This window comes from Muntiacus reevesi, chromosome 7 (assembly GCF_963930625.1).
Source record: "Muntiacus reevesi chromosome 7, mMunRee1.1, whole genome shotgun sequence".
NCBI classification, from domain to species: Eukaryota; Metazoa; Chordata; class Mammalia; order Artiodactyla; family Cervidae; genus Muntiacus; species Muntiacus reevesi.
In genome coordinates this window covers 74,299,890-74,312,448 of record NC_089255.1, presented here as the reverse complement: position 1 = coordinate 74,312,448, position 12,559 = coordinate 74,299,890, and the positions used below count along the sequence as shown (strand labels likewise).

General features: G+C 44.8%; 1 protein-coding gene across 1 annotated transcript in view; it reads right to left on the bottom strand.

The window, feature by feature from the left end:
• Positions 1 to 12,093, bottom strand: part of FUT8 (fucosyltransferase 8) — a 495,007-nt gene extending 482,914 nt beyond the window's left edge. The window contains exon 1 of the mRNA XM_065941788.1: positions 11,839 to 12,093. The gene's annotated coding sequence lies outside the window, so the exon portion shown is untranslated. The remainder of the gene's footprint in view (positions 1 to 11,838) is intronic.
• Positions 12,094 to 12,559: the final 466 nt, after the last annotated feature.

The following is a 12,559-nucleotide window of genomic DNA, read 5'->3' as shown; positions in this document are numbered from 1 at the left end:
CCCAGGACTCCCACCTGGGTGAGAAGTGGCTCCCTGCAGAGCTGCCCTGGAATGTCAGGGAGTAGCATCTGTGTCCCCACCCCCTGGGTACTTTCTCCGTAAACTGCCATCTCTGAGGAGGAATCAATCCACACTGTAATCATTGTCAAGGGGGGCCTGGGACCTGATTGATGAGTCTAGTTGTTTTATTATTAGCCAGTGTAAGTTAAGTAAGTCCAATCAATAAACTTTATAGGTCTCCCCAGATGGCTCCAGAGGTGAAACCCAGCCGTTCTCCCCTCAATAGATTCAGACCTCTGCCTAAATAAAAAGCAATACTCACCTAGAGAAGCAGTTTGATTTCCTTTCAAGAGAATCTTTTAGTGCCCTTGAGCCTGTCCTGACTTAAATCAATAACCTTAACAGCTTCTAAGAAGAAATCAGTTGCCTTCGGAGCATCTCTGCACCGCCCGCTCTCCCCAGCACATGACAATGTAAGATTCCTGGACTGAACCAGGCTGAGTGGTGAGCACTAAGACCTCTGCCTGTCCTGCTCCTGGGCACCGGGCCCTCCTCCCAGCCCTGCAGGCCAGACCTCTCCCCTCCGTTCACCATTCTCTTCTCCTGTCCCACTGTCCCAGACCTCTCCCCATCCAAGATCCACCTCCCCATAAACCCACCCTGCTCTGCATCCCTGGCCTCCAGGACCCTACATGACCAGGCTGATTACCAAGGAGCTGGTCCCCCTTGTCATTTTCATGGGGATGTGATAATCCCTCCATGTGGCACTTCTGTGTCTTTACAAGTATATCTAGGAAGCGGAGTGAAGATGGCAGTGGTAGTAACAGACGCAATCGTAGGACCTCAATGGAGTGACTACTGTGGTAAGACTTTCAGGTCTTGGGTGGGGGAGTCTATCTCAGAGAAAGGCAGCATCTCTGTCCACCTAGGGCCCTGCCTGGCCCTGTCTGCCAGCACTGGTTTAGGGGTCAGCCCCATTGCCTTAACTGTGTCCCTTCATCAGATTGGTGAGTCTCCACATCCCCATCCTGCAGGGACAACACACTGGAGCCAGCAGGGAAATGGTCTGTCTAAGGGCCAGGAGCCAGCAGGAAAGGAAAGGGACCTACATACCTCTACCGAACGTCAGGGTGTTATGCCTGTGAAAGACCCCAAGCTGCCCATCTGGAATGGCGGCTAGAAATTTTCATTCTTAAGTGGGAAGAAGACCCACCATGCCTCAGCCATGGGATCAAACTTTTAAACACTGGAATTTCCATGGATGCTCCAAAGCCCATTCTGTGCTGCCAAGACAGATTCTTCAATCAGGCCATTAAATAGTCAAGACAGATTCTTCAATCAGGCCATTAAATAGTCAAGACCAGGTTGTGTTAAAACCATCCCTATGTTGGAAAGAGCTTTAAATATTAATAAAATGTTGAATCTTTGTCCTGAAGAGATGCAAGAGTTCCGGCAGCCCAGAGGCCATCTCCACCTGAGAGATTGAGCAGACCTCAGAGCAATGGCGTGTTAACACTGTGGGCAGATCGTTTCTAACAACCCCCTATTCCACGTGACTACTTTGAGCAACAATTGGGAAATGCAACAAATGATAATAATGACCAGAATAGATTTGTCAGAGATTCATAAAGCTCCCATTTCACAATCGATTTCAGAAGTTATAACGCTGTCCATATATTTGTTTGTTTATAATCTACTTTAGCTGCTTTCCCACAGTCTCCACAGTCAAAAAATTCAGCTAAAATATCTTCATCAGAAAACTCACCATAAATTTCTGTTATAGTTGCTAAACTTCTGAAGGTTTTCTTCTGTAAAAAATTCAGAGGAAATGGCTGAGTGACAGTAAATATTGGAACTATTCACTATGTTGCTTTAGAACAAGCATCCAGCTCTCGATGAAAACAATCAAGGCACTTAGATATTGTTCTTTTGAGTTCTTCTAACATAGTCACATGGACAGCAAGATGGAACTATCTTGTATTCTGTTCCACAATGTTCATAATCATTTGCTATCATTGTTTACTTTGACTCTATTGTTTAAACACAGGAATATGTAATTCCACAGAGTTTGTAACTAAAGTGTTTTCAAATCATTAGATACTTATTCTGGAAACAAATGCTTGTGGGTGATTCCACCTGAGTTAGGGGTTAATTCTCAAACTAAAGTCCATGTAGAGCACAATATTCATCAATAGATAAGTTATATAAATATGTTAATTTGAAGCAGTTAGCTATAGATAGACAAGAGATATATTTAAAACTCAACAACTGAAGCAATTATTTAGAACTTAGACCAACAGAAGTTTTTTTCCAAGGAGGATATTTTTATCACTAACATTGTTCAGGATTGCCAACACATGTTGATAATAGAAAGCAGACTGAATTTGTTTGTTTTATTATTGTTTAAACTGTGCGACAATGTATCCCTTATTGCCTGCACATGGGATGGATGGATCCCACTGTCTGCCCCACCCCAGGGCCCCGCTGCTCAGATGAGTGGCAGGGGTAACTGCAGCCCCTGACCATTAGCAGATCAACCTATGAATCTTGCCTTCAAAATCTTACAAGGAAAGGATGGGTGAGAGAACTCACAAAGCAGAGGCCTACAACCAGGTTATAAACCTTTCTTCCCCCAGCCTATAATGTTAAAAAAAAAAAACACCAAAAAACATAAAAACAAAACCTAAGGTCTCTCTGGTCAAAGCTATGCTTTTTCCAATAGTCATTTGCAGATATGAGAGTTGGACCATAAGGAAAGCTGAGTGCTGAAAAATTGAGGCTTTCAAATTGTGGTGCTGGAGAAGACTCTCAAGAGTCCCCTGGTCAGTAAGGAGAGCAAAGCAGTCAATTCTAAAGGAAATCAACTCAGAATATTCACTGAATGGACTGATGCTGAAGCTGAAGTCCCAATACTTTGGCCACCTGATGCGAAAAGCCACCTCACTGAAAAAGACCCTAATGCTGGGAAAGACTGAAGGCAGGAGGAAAAGGGGACAACACAGGATGAGGTGGTTGGATGGCATCATCAACACAATGGACATGAGTTTGAGAAAACTCCAGGAGACAGTGAAGGACAGGGAAGCCGGATGCACTGCAGTCTGTGGGGTCACAGAGAGTCAGACACAACAACAACAATGTTAAAAGAAAAAAGACTCGCAACACAGTCAGTGAAAGTCGCTTAGTCATGTCCGACTCTTTGCCACCCCATGGACTATACAGTCCATGGAACTCTCCAGGCCACAATACTGAAGTGGGTAGCCTTTCCCTTCTCCAGGCAATCTTCCCAACCCAGGGATCAAACCCAGGTCTCCCGTATTAGGGCTTCCCCGGTGGCTCAACAGGTAAAGAATCCACGTGCAATGCAAACCCAGGAGACCTGGGTTTGATCTCCATGTTGGGAAGATCCCCTGGAGAAGGGAAAGGCTACCCACTCCAATATTCTGGTCTGGAAAAGTCCATGGACTATCCATGGGGCCTCAAAGAATCAGACAAGACTGAGCAACTTTCACTTTCAACAAACAGTACTTCAACATCTTCTAGCAGTGCTTATGGTTACAATTGGTCACAGTCCCTACCACGCCCCATTTTAAACCCTGTCTAATTTGCCTACATAAAGTCATCTGCCTGGCCCTTGTATTCCATGACTGTTTCTAGAGCTGTCCCAATAGTAGCCAAAATGTTTTCCAGTTAGTTTTATAAGATTTTCTCTGTCCTTCTTCACCCCCATTGATCATAGCTCATGGACCTCTTCTTAACCCTTTAGCTCCACACTTCAGAGACCCTCATTCCCCTTGTTTAAACCTGGTGCTTTTCTTCCCTTACACTTCATTTCATGACGGCCACTCTGCTTCAGGAGGAAGGCAGTTAGGCAGCCAATAAGTGCCCCTCCTTGAGCATGAGTCAGGCAACTGCCTCCCTGTGAGTGGGAACCTTGGTCTTCAGCTTCATCTGTGACACTCAGAGAGGCCAGCGATGCCTGGTGAGCACACATTCAGCCTCCCCAGAGTCCAGCAAAGGGCTGTCTCCCCTGGTTGGCCGGTGGGGAGACTGGGGGAAAACCATTTCCAAGCTCTGAATATACATGCCGAGTCCCATCCATGGTTGATTTAACTGAGTATCATGCAAAACACATTCCTGGCCAAACTGCTCCCCACTGACTTGAACGATTACTTTCAGCCAGTGGTGTGCTGGAGATTTGTTGTTGTTCAGTTGCCAAGTCGTGTCCAACTCATTGTGACCCCGTGAACTGCAGAACACCAGGGTTCCCTATCCGTCACCATCTCTTGAAGTTTGCCCAAGTTCATGTGCACTGAATCGGTTATGCCACCCAACCATCACATCTTCTGTCGCCCTCTTCTTTGCGGGAGGTGCTAGAGCTGACCTGTGCCAGTTTCTGAGAAGCTATTGCTAAGTACTCTGGAATTTTACCAGCAAGTAGGTACCTTGAAATCAGCCCAGACAGAAGTACTCACACACAGGAAATTGGCAAATGTTGACCAGCAAATCACTGCTTTTGGCCCATGCCAACCTTTCCTTTGCACCCAGACAAGGACTAGAAACTCTCAGCTCTGTTTGGTTTATTTCCCTGACTGATGCTTTAAGAGAGACTGTAGAGTGCAGTTAAGAGGTGAGACCCACCACCTGGGTTCAAGTCTACCTCCCAGCTGTGTGACCTTCAGCACACCGTGTCATCTCTGTGCTTCACTGTCCCCATCTCTAGGGCCAAAGTAGTATTAGCACCATCTCACAAGACTTCCATGGGCTTAAAAAAGTCAATACATGTAAAGTACCCAGAGCAGTGCTGGCGCATAAAAGGCACTCCACAAATATTAGCTATTATTCTCAAACTGAAATATCCTTTAGTTCTCTTATTTTGGCTGTGTAGTTAGAAGATGCAAATATCTAGTAACCAATTTAAGCCCTGCACAGCTTGCTGACTATAAATATCACTAATACATCACTCTTTCAGGTAGGTGTATATCAAATCAACTTCTGTCCTCTTCCTGTCAAAATAAAAATCGCAATGACACATGGTAAAAAGCCTATTAATAAATTACTCCAAAATATGGGTATTGGTTTTACATCTCAATACCAGAATTAGAAAAGTCTCCCCATTTTTCTAATGTCATTTTTAAGATGCACTGTATTTTTCACATGTTAATAGTCATGGAATCAAGCTAGGTGTTTGAACTGTTGTGTACCTATGATGTGACCGTGTTTCTTTCCCCCTCAATAAAAGCAGTTACTAAATTGATGATGGATCTTATAATCAGTGATGTCTGAGAATCTGGGAAATGCAGTAGTAATAGTCAATGGCAAAGTCAGGCAGGACCCAGGACTCTAGCCTCATGTCCCCAAAGACATGTCTTAGTGTCTTGTCCCCAAAGACACAATGTTCCAGGGATGAGGCTTGTCATCTGTGTGACTGCTGAGGCCACTTGTCCCTACCCTTAGGCTGTTGTTGGTGGGGGCTTGGCCCTAGCTTGGACTTTTTTAAGTGTGCAAAGATTCATCCTCATTCTTCAGTTAAAAACACCGTGCACTCTCCCAGGGGCTGGGTTCTGACTACCAGTGAGGAACACATTAAGACAACATGAAAGCAAAGAGGAAGTAGGAACAAGGCTTCAGAATAAGGGGCAAGCCCAGCTGCACCTGGCAGAAGACACACACACACACACACACACACGCACATGCACGCGGCGCACGCAGGTGTTCGGTTCTGAGTCACCCCCTTCCTGATTTCACATGCTTGGTCTGCGCACCACACTTTCTCTGTAATTTCAGTTTCATCCACCTGGTTTCCTCCCCAGGCAGCCTGTGGAGTTTAAGAAGAAGAAATCAACAGTCAACTCCAAGGGCCTTGAGAGTCATTCTGGCTGTGGCGAATCTCAGGCCACTCCACCCTAGCCCACCCACCACTACCCCTTCCCGGCTCTGGTGGCATGAACAGCCATAACATTCACCACTCAGCACTCCTCTTATAAGGAGTAGGCCCGGCTGGAGGCCCCAACTGCTGACCCCCAGAATCTACGCCCACACTCACTCTGAGACCACACTCTCCAGGCCTACTCCAGCTGCTGCTGAGTGTGGGTGTGGGGGTGCTCCCCCCAGGTTCCCAGGAGTCCTCCAACAGGTAGCTTTGGCTCAAGGACTCCCGTCCACCTGCCTGAACCATTCTCAGAACTGCCCTACTGAGACTCTTCCTACCAGGACAGTAAAAAATCTAACCCTGCCCCCAAAGAGGTCTAGCCTTTGCGCTTGGCTCCCAGGAGATAATCTCTATTTGCCTGGGGCCTTGAGTGACAGTGTGACTTACAGTGGGAGCAAGCCACACCAGAAAGAACCACAACATGATTTAGGGTGGGGCTTTGGGTCACGCAATACCGGTCAACCTGATGCCTGAGAACAACTACATGGACAATCAATCAATCATGCCTCCATGATGGAGCCCCAATAAAATCTCTGAATGCCAGAGTTTCCCTGCTTTGTAATACTTCATGCAAATTGTTAGACCTCAATGCCAGGACAGTCACACACCCTGGCTTCACGGGGAGAAGACCATGGAAGTTCAGAGTCTGGTCCTACCCTGGACTCCATTCTACATGCTCGCCCTTACTGATTTTACTCTGGATCCTTTCCCCCATAATAAACTGTAAACACCAGTGTGATAGCTTTCAATGAGCTGCATGAATCCTTCTAGCACATTATTGAAATGTGAGGGTGGTCTTGGGAGCGTTTAAACCTGCAGCTGGCGTCTGAAATGAGAACAGTCTTGTGGCCATTGTTTCCTCTAAATGTCACTGTTGCCCTAAGTCTTTTTACTGCCCATCCCTCTCCTTCCCAGAGGCCAGATCTGCACTGGAGCTCAAGTTCACCTCCTCCCTGTGCTCCCACTCAGGCATTTCCCACCAGAATCTCTTTTGTGTTCCATCCCATCTTGACATCTCTTTCTCAGGGGACCTGAATGAACATAGGTGGCCTGTGAGCCACCAGCACTAGAAATGCAGAATCCTGAACCCGATCTCAGGCTTGCTGAGCCACAGTCTCAGAGGTGGGGCTGGTGGGGGGGCCACCTGGGGGTGAGCTTCCCACATGAGCCAGGGGCCACTGACCTGAAAGAAGGCCAGTTCCTGACAGCTACTGCTGTGAAGACTCAGAGAAAAGTCTGCCACCAGTGGGAAGTGAGCTTCTGAAGCACCAGCAGGCCGTGGCCCTTGGTGTAACACTAAGTTCTCAGCGGTAGGTAGGATGAGGCCTGTGGTAACCCCAGGGGTGGGGTGAGTGCAATGAGTGTAGGAGCCGGCTCCACACAGTTAGGTCCCTCCACTTCTTATCTGAGACATCAGCCCATCACACTCACCCTCAGCCTGCTCTTCGGGAACCCGTGCTTCAGAACGTCTCCCTGCAGCATCCACCACCACATCCTTTTCCACCAGGATTCTGGGGCCCCAGCTCCTCTTTAGGCTTTCTTGTAGGCCTGCATCATAAAAACTCAATCATCCGAAGCCTGACAAACTCAGGCCACTTCCTCTTTGCATTTCCTCATATAGATCTCCATTTTTCACAACACTTCCATTTATTCCACAAATATTATAGAACACTTAGTTCATACCAAATACCTACTAGAATAAATGACCCATAACCCTCAAGTGGAATCAACCCAGATACAAAGGACCAAAGAACCACAGATCTCGAGACCACAAGATATTAGGTCTCATAACAAGAATAATAAGGTGGTCAGATTAGTCACCTAGATATTGTCCTAGAAATAAACTACTGTGAAGTCCAACATGTAAATGCACTGCTAATGTGATTAAGGTGTCTCCAAAACTCCTCTGGGAGATTGATTGATGTGAATCAGTGCTCCTGACCTTGATGACCACATCTCCAATCCCTTCCTCCAAGACCTGAACCGAGATGGATGAGGACCATAACCTAGACAAACAGCTCTTCATCTCTGAATTAGGGACCTTGTTGAGAATATTATGAAAGTTATGGGCCCTGTTCTCCACAAGTAGCATCATACATGAAAACTTGTGTATACATTCCAGACAGTTCGATTCCCAGCTCACAGATTTAGCTTCAAGGATGTTTATCACAGCATTACTAGTATTAGCAATTAAAAGAAAAAACTGTCTCTCTACTCACTACATTTCTGACTCCAAATGTGTTTGGAGACCAGATATTTTTTATTGTGTCACAGTAATAAAAACACGATAAATGACCTAAACGTCTAATAATAGGGTTAAAGTATAAAATGTACATAGAATAATGTATTCAGAAGCCATTAACATATTTTTAAAATAACCTTGCTGACATGATAAAAGCTAACACATACTGTTCATTCTGTGACAGTCAAGATATAAGTTCTTTAATTATATTAACTCATGTAATTCATACAAATACCCTATCAGGTATATATATATACACTATATATATATTTACTATGTCTGAAATTGTCTATAACAAGACTTGCAGCAGTATAACACATATTTTTATACACATTTTTTGGTCGCACTGGGTCTTTGTTGCTGTACGTGGGCTTTCTATAGTTGCAGTGAGCAGGGGCTATTCTTCATTGCCATTCGAGGGCTTCTGGTTGTGGTAGCATCTCTTGTTGTGGAGTACAGGCTCTAGACACACAGGCTTCAGCAGTTGTAGCACGCCGGTTCAGTAGTTGCAGCTCCCAGGCGGCTCCCAGATTCTAGAGCACAGGCTAAATAGTTGTGGTGCATAGGCTTAGTTGCTTTGTGATGACTAGAGATTCTCTGTGATATTTTTAATATATGTCCTTTGTTCTTTTTCCAAAAAAATTCTTTTTCTTTCAAGAGTTGGAAGTTAAATCCTCTCCCCTTGAGTATGGACTTAACTTAGTGATTTTCTTCTAACAAATAGGATGTGGTGGAAGGGACAGGGTGTGACTTTCAAGACTAGGTCATAAATGATACTTCAGCCTCCTCTTAACTCTTCCTCTTGGATCTCTTGTTGGGGCAGAAGCCAGTTGCCATACTGTGAAGATACTCAAGCAGTCCTACAGAGAATCCATGTGCTGGGGAACTAAGGCCTCCAGCCAACAGACTGGTGAGTGAGTCACCTTGGAATCATATCCTCCAGCCATAGGCTAATCTCATTCATATGGTTCCAACCTTATGAGAGATCCTGAGCCAGAACCACTCAACTAAGCTGCTCCCAAATTCCTGACCCATAAAAACTGCAAAATGATAAATGTCTTTTGTTTCAAACCACTAAGTTTTGGGGTAATCTATTATGTAGCAACAGATGAGTAATACATCTCTAAAATGTTAGTCACAGTGAGATTATGGGAATTTTCATTTTTAACTTTTTGTCTTATCTGTATCTTCAAATATTTCTTCAATGAACCTACATTACTTGTATATCTAAACAAGCACACATAAAATAACATATTTAAAAGACTATAAAGAATAAACAAAAGGACAGCCACCCACCATCCTGGGTTATGGATACCCATCAATTACAACCACTTTGTGATGTTTGACTTGAAACTTCTGAATCATCTTTTGCAATGTGTGTTCTAGTGACATCACAGGGGATGAATCTGTTAGAGGAGACTTTATGACTCTGCAGGCAAATATCTGAGCAGAGCAGGTCAGCCTGCACTCCTTTTTGACTCCTGACAGAGTAGGGCAGGCTGAAGGAACCCTGAATCTGTGCCCAAGAGAATGAAGATCTCATCTTCTATGTGGCCTCAGTAAAGTCACAAAGTCAGTAGGTCCATCTTCTCGTCTGTCAAAGGAATGTTACTTATAACAACAGGAATTTATTTCTGGAAGCTGGAAACCCAAGATCAGAGTGCCAGCATGGTCAGGTTCTGGGGAGGGCCCACTTCTTGGTTCATAGCTGGTACCTTCTCACTATGCTCTTGCACAGTAGACGTGGCCAGGGATGTCTCTGGAGTCTCTGATAAAGGCACAAACCCTGTTCATGAAGGTTCCACCCTCATGATTAAAGCACCTCCCAAAAGCCCCACTTCCTTATGCAGTACTATCATTTGGGGGTTTGAGGATTCAATATATGAATTTTGGGGAGACAGAAACATTCAGATCATAGCAGTTATATAATATATATGATTCTATGCAATTATAAAATAGAAACATACTTCCCTACAAGAATGATTCTTGCAACATATGGTCTTGTGAATGCAATACCATGAACTAACAATTCTTGTTTTTAAACTTGTTTAATTAATGCTGAAGTATTTTAAAATAAATTGTAGATATTATGATATTTTACTCCCAAATACTCTCTTTAAAAAGTAAGAACATTTTCCTGCATAATTGCCTGACATTTTGGCCAATAAGACAGCAAGAAAATTCATCCAATAAAATTTCAGAAATGACTGCCTTCCCCTCACATACACCTTGCTTATAAGCCTAGGTTATCTGGATCCTATAATTTAATGGCAGTTACAGTTGATTGGCAGGCCTTTTGCAAATGAATTGAAATGGACTGGTTGAAATGGAGAAATATCTATACCTAGCAACTTGCAATAAAATAGGTTTCTACCCATCTACAAGTGAGGGAGGATCCAGCCTGGAAAGGTTACACAAGAAACAGAAGGGAGCCAGAAAGAGAATTCCAGTCTCTGCCAACCTGGCATACCAGGAGGGCTGCTGGCTCTCTTTCCCAAATCAAGGCCAGAGAAGCTACAGAGGAAAACAGGGATTCCAGGAATCAACAACAACAGCAGCAATAGCAACAAGGCATGAGAAGCCCCCAAGGGGATGGCTCAGACAAGGGCCTGGCCTTGCGCAGTTTCCTGTATACAACACCAGACAAGCAGCCGGTGCTCCTGGGGGATGTGGGCTCCCAAACAGGACACTGTCACTCCTGCAGAAGAAAAACAGCAAGCCACACATGCTACTATCTGAGGCAGAAGGATTAGAACATGAGCAAACAGACCAACATCTAAAACAGGACTGAAGTAGAATTAAACGTATAAGATAAAAGTGATATTAAACAAGAAGTTTAAAGAACCAGTAAAAATGTTAGGTGTGTGCTAAGTCGCTACAGTCATGTCTGACTCTTCATGACCCCATGGATGGAAGCCCACCAGGCTTCTCTGTCCTTGGGATTGTCCAGGCAAGAATGCTGGAGTGGGTTGCCATGCCCTCCTCCAGGGGATCAAGCGATCAATGTTAGGTATGAAAGCTCTATTATTAAATAATGGCCACAGGTCTGGGGTGGGGTTGAAATAAGACCCAAGGACCAAGCCAAAGAGAAAACCAAGTTTAATAGACCCGGACAGGCAGACAGTGGGGCTGACTCACCCCTCCGATCCTTCGCCCACCCCAGTCTGGGTTTGCCGTGAGAGCTTTCTCTTTAAAGGGCTTGATGGAGAAGCTGGCACCTCCAGTCTCCAGCGGCTTGCTCTGCGGTACTTGCTTTCATCAGACCTGCACCTTGGAGGGCCCTCTCCCTTCCCATGGGGCCTTTTGACCCAGCAACTTCAGGTGAAATTTCTCTTTTCTGATGCCCTACAGGTGGGACTGGCCACACAATCTGCAGGTCCCCGTGCAAAGTGAAAATGCAAGGCCGCTTGTCAAAAAATAAATTATTATGAATTTCAAGATGGGAAAAACAGAACATTAAGCCAACAGTGTGGCTATTCTGAGGGTGGGTCTGTGTGCGACTGCTCAGGTCACGTGACCACAAACTCTACTCAGCCCACAAGGCCTGGGGACTCTGGGGCCTGCCCATCTCCACCCTTGCAGCTGGGGATGCATAAATCCCACTTTTGTCAACATCCCCCCTGCCTCCAAGGTCATGTCTCCTTGCAGGATTCAGACCAAACCTTACCAGAAAATATTGTCTTTTCTCACCAGCGTCTTCCCATCAGATGAATAACCTCAGAGCAGCAGTTTCTTTGGGAATCTCTTAGGGCCCTGAATTGCTCACAGGCAAGCACTCAGACCCACTCAACTCTCAGCCCCCAGCAACAGCGGTAGTGGGCTGCCAGCAACCGTTCTTGGGGATCTCATTACTAAAAAGAAAAAAGAGAAAAAATTAGGATTCATCTCTTCCCCTAGGGCTATCAGTTCATAAAAGTGCATTATCAAAAAATACCACTAGACTTAGAAAAATTTTGAGTCAGGCTAGGAAATTTTATTTATCTGCTGATGAATGATGAGGTAGTTCAGAGTCCTGAAACTCCATGGTAAAAACCTAAGTGTTCTGGCATTTTGTGGGTTCTGATTTGGGCAGATGTGAAAGCCTGTGTGCTGAGGGGGGAGGGAGGGTAAAATTTTTATACAACACAAAATTTAACCATTTTAAAGAGTACATTCAGTGGCATTATATACATTCACGCTGTTGTGCAACATCACCGTTATCCTTTTCCAGAAGTTTGTCATCATCCCAAACTGAAATTCCCATTAAACAATCATTTCACAATCCCTCTTCCCCAGGCCTTGGACATCTCTATTCTACTGATGGTCTCTATGAATTTGTCTATTCTAGGTATCTCACATAAGTAGAATCACATAATATTTGTCCTTTGGGGTTAAGCTTATTTCACTTA